This window comes from Gastrolobium bilobum, unplaced genomic scaffold (assembly GCF_033153095.1).
Source record: "Gastrolobium bilobum isolate Gb01-03AN ecotype WA unplaced genomic scaffold, APGP_CSIRO_Gbil_v1 utg51766, whole genome shotgun sequence".
Classification (NCBI taxonomy): Eukaryota; Viridiplantae; Streptophyta; class Magnoliopsida; order Fabales; family Fabaceae; genus Gastrolobium; species Gastrolobium bilobum.
In genome coordinates this window covers 55338-63742 of record NW_026898840.1, presented here as the reverse complement: position 1 = coordinate 63742, position 8405 = coordinate 55338, and positions in this window count along the sequence as shown.

Sequence of the window (8405 nt, the reverse complement as noted above, 5' to 3'; positions counted from 1 at the left end):
TAATTTAATTCCCAATTTTGTGGGTTTCCTGCATGTGAAAGGTTATAATATGGCGGAGCTCAAGCCATGATAAGGCGTCCCTTACCCTCAAACCTTTTGATCCCAAACTTTGTGGGTCACTTCATAGCAGTATTATTAAGATAAAATTTACACATTCTTTTAATATTCAATTGGTATGAAAATAAAAATTCAAAATCTGAAAGAATCATATTAACATAACAAGCATAACAAAATTAAAAGAAAGATTAAGGTAAAATTAATAGATAAAAAAAAACATTACTAAAGAAGAGAAGAAATTAAGAGAACATTTTGGCATAACAACAACATATAACTTTCTAAATATATATATATAAAAATATGATTGAAGAGAAGAAAGTAGAGAGAAGATTTTACTATCTCAATATTACCTTTTACTTATTTCTACGTCTCTCTCTTTTTCTCCGTAACAAAGCAATGAAATTTACTCTGATTGCTTGATCCCTTCACCGTAACAAAGTAACGAAATTTACTCTTGATTGCTTGAAAATGACCACTGAATGATGTTGTTGTTATCAATTTATATAGATGCAATATGATGACTCACCACTTCTTTCTTTCTTTTTACGTTCTTATTTTTATTTTATTTATTTTATTTTATTTTTGACATCATTACTCATACCTCATTGGTATTACATCATTTCACTTAGGATGTGGCTTTAGAGGTGTGACCCACGTGGCCCCCTCCTTGCCATGTATATATATATATTTTTTATTACATTAATTTATTTATAATATTCATTTAATTAAAATAGTTATAATATTGTTATTATTAATAATTTAGAATATCTAAAAAAAATATTTAATTAGAATTTTAATGTAATAATAAATTTTAAGAAATTAATTTAATATATATATATATTTTATTAAAATTTATTCTTTTATTTAATTATTTTATTTACCATATGTTATTTAATTTTTATAAGTAAATAGTATTCATCATAAGGCTTATCATATATTACATTCAATGTTGCCCATATAATTTTATGTAGTAACACATGTAACATAAATGAAATTTATTTTTTTACTTATTTATTAATAATACTAACTTATTTATTTATAGAAAATATAATAATGATAATAATAATAATAATTCATTTATATCATATATATATATATATATATATATATATATATATATATTTTCTATATTATTTCTTTGACTATTATTTTTTTATTATTTGGTTATTATAGGTTAGGTTTCACGCGGGTTAATATCATGTTTTTTTCTCAAAATTTCGATGGAAAAAAAAATTTGTCAAAAGTTTTCGATGAAAAACAAAATTTCTCGAATTTTCATGTAGATTGATGAAATGGGGTGAGGTATCACGCTGATTGTTGACTTTGTTTTTTTGAATTTTTTGACAAAAGAATATTTCGTTAGAAATTTTCAACGATAAAATATTCCATCGAAAATTTCTATTGACAAAAATAATTTCTTAAATATTTCGTCGAAAGTTTTTGACAGAAAAAAGAATTCTGTTAAAAGTTTCGACGGAATTTTTTTCGGTCGAAAATTTAAAAAAAAAACCCATGTCATCAATCCGTGTGGAAATTTTCGACAAATTTTTTTTTTTTGAAAAATTTTCATCGAAACTTATTGATGGAGAAAAGAATTCTGTCAAAATTTTGGACGAAAAATAAACAAAAATATTTTCATGAAACTTTTGATGAAATTTTGACCGTCGAAAATTTCTGTTAATAATTATGACTAAATCTTGTTTCGTCTCTAATTTCATGTTTAGTTTCGACAGAAATTTTTTTCGTCTCTATTTTTTACGGAATATGATTTTTGTCGAAAACTGCGTCGTGATGTAATTCCGTCGGTATTTGAAACTTTTATAGTAATGGATCACATTTAAAAAATGATTCACACTTATATAGTTTTCACATTTTAATGCTAAGGGTAGATAAGTAATTTCTAAAATTTTCTCTTCAACACCCCCCCCCCCCCAATTGGGGGAACTTTAATTTTAAGGATGTGAAGGATTTTGGAGGATTTTACAAAAAATCCTCAATTCTCTGTCCCATGTTTTTAAACTCACAAACAAGCAAAGATATAAATAAAACTCTTTCCTTCCTTCCATTTTCCTCCTAAAAGTGACTCCCAAACAAGCCCTTAATTACCGCGGTATATGGTGGAGCGGGGTGGAAGTGTGTGTTAGGGCTAGGTTCTAGTAGGAGGAAGGAGAGGGAAGCTCAGAGTGTCTAGTTGTCCAGAGAATCAATGGCTAAAGGACAAAGGTCGCTTCCTCTATTTAAATAATTGTGTCATTAGGTCATGTTCGTATCAGGCTAAGACATAAATGTGAATACACTTAATTCGAGTAAAGTATGTGTTACGATTATTAGATCATTAAGTCACGCTTATTTTGTAGATTGACATGACGTAAATAACATGCCTCAAAGCGTCTTATTTGTTGTGCAGGTTGAAAGATAGAACACAAATACCTGTCAACCAAGAGTCTTGTTATGTGGGTTGTGCTATGATCACATGGTTCACTTAGTTCATAATGAATAGCATGACAATAGTGGATAATTTTGGATAACCGTTTTAGGAGATAAGCATCCAGTGTTGGGTTGTTTTGTTTTTGTTTTATTTTGTTTAATTGTTGCTGGGTGATTATTATGTTCAGTTTGTGTTTTGTCTATTTATTTGTTATGTGGAATAAAATCAGTAGAAAATTAGATTTTTATTTTACTTGTGTGCTTGAGGTAGAGTTTCCTCAATAGAACTTAATTTTTTTTTCTTTATCAAAATAAGCGGCAGAGCCTTATATATATCAGATTGACATGATATAAATAATTTAAAAAAATAATATCGATCAAGATTATATTTACGGGTTAACATACAACACGAATTTGATAGTACAATACAATATTGATAAGTGAATAAGAAGGTAGCATGTTATTAGAATAGTTAAAACATTTCACTAATAATAGAAATATTTAAGAATCTTCCAACCGCACGACATTATATATTGTACTAACAGTGTTAGAATCAAGTTATATAAATTCTTATCAATTAATTTATTAAATTTTTTTACTACTTTTGATTAAAATAAATTACAACTTTTTGAAGTGTCTAGCTTCAAATCACGGAGAAGTTCTATTCATATATGCTTTGAACATATGGGCCTATTTGGTATGACGTATAAGGCATGATAGTATAAGCTTATATATATTATATGTTATGACATTTTCAGTTGTTTGGAGTGACCATCGTATAGTATAAGCTTATACTATACGTTATGACATTTTTAGTTGTTTGGTGTGACTATCGTATAGTATAAGCTTATACATCATAATCTCTTAATACATCAAAACGATGTATAACTTAATCCGGCCTAAGGGTGAGAGATAAGGCCTGATAAGAGATTAGTGTATTAACATCGTTAACCAATGTAATTCTCAAAAATTAATATATTATTTTAATATTAATCTATTAAAATAAAAATTAATTTTTCAATATATTAATTATAAAATATTGAATATTTTTATTTTTATAAAAATTATTTTATATTTTGGACACACTGATCAATAAATTTTTATAAAAGTTAATACCATATGACATTTTTTTGAAGAATTATATAAATTCTTTATTAAAGGATATTTTTATTAAAAATATTTATTTTTATCATATATAGTATTATACAGTGCATTACTAAATACTAGATGATATTATCTTATATAACATATTATTTTATACAATATCGTGTCAAACGCTGGATAGTATTAAATTTCAATCAGGTCTTATACAATCAGACTTTATCCTATACTATCAGATCTTATACTATCAAGTCTTATCCTATACTACATACCAAGCATGCGCTATATGTACCAAATGATTAAAATGAAAACGGTCGCTGGCAGATAAGTGAATGCACCAAGGCCGAACCACGCCTTCGAAGAAAGAGTAGGTAACTAGGCATGAGTTCAATTTCCTTAATATGTGTGCGTGAATTTTCGTTTTTGGGCCATTCTTATCTATCTTGATAATTCTCTCGCAGTTTGAGACTATTCGAGGATCCACAATTTCTGCGCGAATATTGTAGAAACTAGAAAGAAAATGGCGAGGATATGATGATAATGGTCTGCATGACAATCATTCTATTCCCTAGCATTGTTTCTGAAAAGAAACAATTCTTTTCTATTTATGTGCTTTGGAACAGTTTCTGAGAAAAACAATATATTTGATAACATGTTCTATTTTTATTCCGAGAATGAGAATTGTGTTTGATAACGTAACAAATAAAATAATAAAAAATAATTCTTATTAAATATAAATTTTTTTTGGATCATTACTTTCCTTTCCATATGGTATGGTTGTGGTGGTGGTAGTGGCGGCAGTATCGGTGGTAATGGTGGCGGCGACGTGGTAGTGGTGGGGATGGTGGTGGTGGAGGTGGCAGCAGTGGCTGCAACAATGGTGAGGGGATGGTGGTTGGTGGCGGCGACAATGGTAGCTATGGCATGGTAGTGGTGGTTGTGATGGCATCAAGGTAGTGGTGGTGGCAGTGGCGATGGTGATAGGTGATAGCGTTGATGGTGGTGGTGGCGATAACATGGTGATGATAGTGGCAAGGGTGGTGTAATGGTGCTGATGGTGGTGGTAGCGACGGTAGTGGCTGTGACGATGGTGGTGGTGGTTGGTGGCGATGGCGACGGCGAAGACGGTAGTGGTTGCGCAATGGTAATGGTAGTTGGTGACAATGGTGGTGATGGTAGTGGTGGCGTCGTGGTGGTGGCAGTGGTGGCGATGGTGGTGGTGACAGTGGCATGGTGATGATGGTGGTGGCGGTGACAATAGTGATTGCGATGATGGTGGTAGTGGTTGATGGCGGTGGTGACGGTGACAGTGATAGTGGTGCTGGTGATGGCGGCGGCGGTAGTTGTGGTGGTGGTGATGGTGGCATGGTGGTAGTGATGGGTGGGGTGGTGGTGATGGTGGCGGTGGCGGTGGCATCATGGTGGTGGCGGTGGTGACGACGGCACTAATGGTACAACGACGGAGGCGGCGATGGTGTCAGCGGTGTCGGGATGATGGTAGTGGTGGTGGTGGTGATGATGATAGAGGTGGAGAGTGATTGAGAGAGATAAATGTTTCTCATTTTGTGACCAGGAACAAAAAAAACAGAAATTTTTTTATTTTATTTTTTCTGTTCCCTAGCACAAAAATTAAACCGGTTCATCTTGTAAACAAAAAAAATAAACTGATTTTACCAAATGAGTTTTCTATCCATTACTGTTCTCGAGAACAAAAATTAAAAACGAATTGATTTCGGAAAAGTTGTCATCCACACCCTAAATTGATGGAATAGATGTATACTACTTTTCGAGTGGTTTAATTATGGTACATTACCCTTGTACGATTCACACGGAACATGAACGCCGAAGACCAAAGGTAATTGAAAAATTATCACGATCCTTCAACTTCACATGAGTTTTGGTCCGTTAACGTTATGGTATATGGTCCATAGAGCATGGCCATATATCATCAACAATAAAAGCTCACGATGGCATGGATCTTATATGCATGTTTGCCCCTTCCCTCGTCTGACGATTACAAGCCACGATGACGACTACTCAGCATTTATAATGCAATGAATTAATTAAATGGAGCTTATATAATAATTTTACAAAATTCAGTGAACGACTTCATACCCTCTTCCTTCTCCATTTTTTAAAAAATTTTAGAGAAAAAGAAGAAGATCTAAATGCAGTTTTTATGATATATGATATATCCATACGTATTTAATCATGAGACATTATTATTACTTCAGTGTTTGTATTAAACAGAGGCATGGGCTACTGAGTTATATCCACACCAGACGTATCTCATTTTGCTTGAAATTGGCGTGCACGACCATATCGAATTGTCAGCGCCTCCAGCAGCACCCTTGCGCGTTTCGACAGAAAGATTTCAAACCGTGGTCGGCTCAAAGTCCATCATTATTTTGCGTTGACATGCACAATTTTTCATCCACCTCTTTCCTTATGATATCATACCTGGAGAAGGGCAGACCCATGAATTTGTTGGGTCACGCACGGAGAGCTCATGACGGGGAGAGACCGTCAACCATGGGCCAAGTGAGCAGCAACATTAAGTGGGCTCGGAATACCACAATCAAACCCAAAACCTTAAGGCATTAGGTGCATGGGTCCTTCCACTTATATGGTGCTCACTTAGTCCATTCTTAACCAATGTGAGACTTTTTTCACTCAATCATTCACACTTGGATTCCTCAACAGAATTTGGGTGATGGGGCAAAAATTAAGAGTAGATTTTAAAAAAGAAGTATCAATATTCGACAATTTAATATTAGGAGTAGACGAGAACAAAGACTCGTCATTTTTTCTTTTAAAATAAGCATCAGTAGCATGCTTTCCCGTAATAATCACTTACAAATAACATTAGGAGTGAAACTGGGCCGGACCAGCTTACAGGGGCCTACGGCTCGGCCTACGTCAGGCCAGACCTGATCTCGTATATTTCGTAAAATAGGTCGGGTTTGAGCCTTGAAAAAGCTTGTTTAATAAAAAGGCTGTAGGCCCACTTTCACAAGACCTAGCCTATAAGTCTACAAGCAGACCTATATTGTACTATTTTTTTAAATAAAATAAAATGCAATAAGTATGCCTTGAAGAAAAATTAAAAGATATAAATTTAATCAATTGCAATTATATATAACTTGATTATATTCGATTATATTTTAATAGAAATATGATTTTATTTCTTGTGTAGGAGGAACCAACATCTCAGCATGTTAGATTGTGTATATGAATATATTAAAAGGTTTTTGGGAGATGTTATACTTACTACAAGCATCATGATGTGTTTGTTGGATTCATGTAGTTATTTTAATTTACATAGTATAGATTTGTTTGTTAGATCTGATAAAATATATGTTATTTAGTTTAAGCATTTTGCTTTTGAAAGTGACTTAAATGCAGATTGTATGAGTTTTGTTGTGATTCATAATTATGTTTGGACGTTGAAATTATGATTTTTGGTTTAGCAACAGAATTTGAATATTTTGTAAAGTTGATTCATGATTTTGCTTGGAAGTTAAAAACTAACAGGCTAACGGGTTAGGTCAGACCATTTGTTTTTTATAAACGGGCCAAACCAGGCTAATAGTTAAACTCGTACTAGACTTGAGCAAGCTAAATTGAAACTTTTTGACGTAGGCTTGGGCTTTTCGAGGCAAAGCTTGGCCCAGCCCATCCCACTTTCACCCTAAATAGTATGAATTATTTCATGACTAGTATGATTTTAAAAATATTATTAATATATATCAAACAACTAGAAAAACAAAAAATATATGCAGTTATGATAATAGTGTATCGCGGTATTTACGTGAAATCTTATTGTATACATGTTTTGTTGGTGTCTATAGAGGCTATAACTTGTTCCACCAAATTAAAGATACTACACCTAGTTGAAATATTATTACAAAAACTTGGGTTTTTTTTTTTTAGTTTTGTACTTTTACCAAAAGTGAATTAGGATTTTAATTTTAAATTTTTTTCTGGGAAAAATGTAAAATTGTATAAACCCAAATAGATTACAAAGTAGACGGGGCATACCTGCTACAGGAACCAACTAGAATAAATGCATTAAGTGCAAGTGTCTAAAAACAAGAAATTTAATCTTGTCAATTACATATTTTTCAATAAGGGGAAAATTCTCAAAGAGTCACAAGTTTCGAGCCATCCAGGTGCAATAGACAATGGTGGCTAATGCCAAGCGACAAGTTTTTCTTATATGACCTGAGATCGCCCGCCCATGAATAAGACTGTTGATGGTGCCTGTAGAGAGATGATGTGTTTGTTAAAGGGGAGCCGATCACGGATGGTAAGCCTGGTGCGAAGAGTGACGTTGCACAAGAATAAAAGGTGGTTGTGGCTCTCGGCCACCGTGTTGCCAAAAAGGCAGAGAGAGCCTCTGTTGGGTGCTCAGAGGCTGTTGGATGAAAATATAGTATGGTGAAAACGTCCCTCAGTTTACTAAGAAAGAACACAAGTGTTTTCTTAGTTCAACCCAAGTGCGCACGTGCACGCATCAAGTAATAAATAGGAGTATTATGGCCAGATTATCGATCCTACAAGGATAGAACTCTAATTAGTGTCTTATACTGTTTTATAAAGAATGAAAATAAAAAAGGAAAGTTAGTAATTGACCTGTTTGGTCAAACGTTCCCTACTGTCTTGACAACGTTCCTCAAGGACAATAGGTTCAATCAGACATCAAACAGTTCATCGCTTCGTTATGTATGTCAACCTTCTTACCTATGAAAGGAACAACAATATTCATGAGAGGTTTATAGATACAAGATTAAATAAAGAAAAAATACAAAAAGTAATAA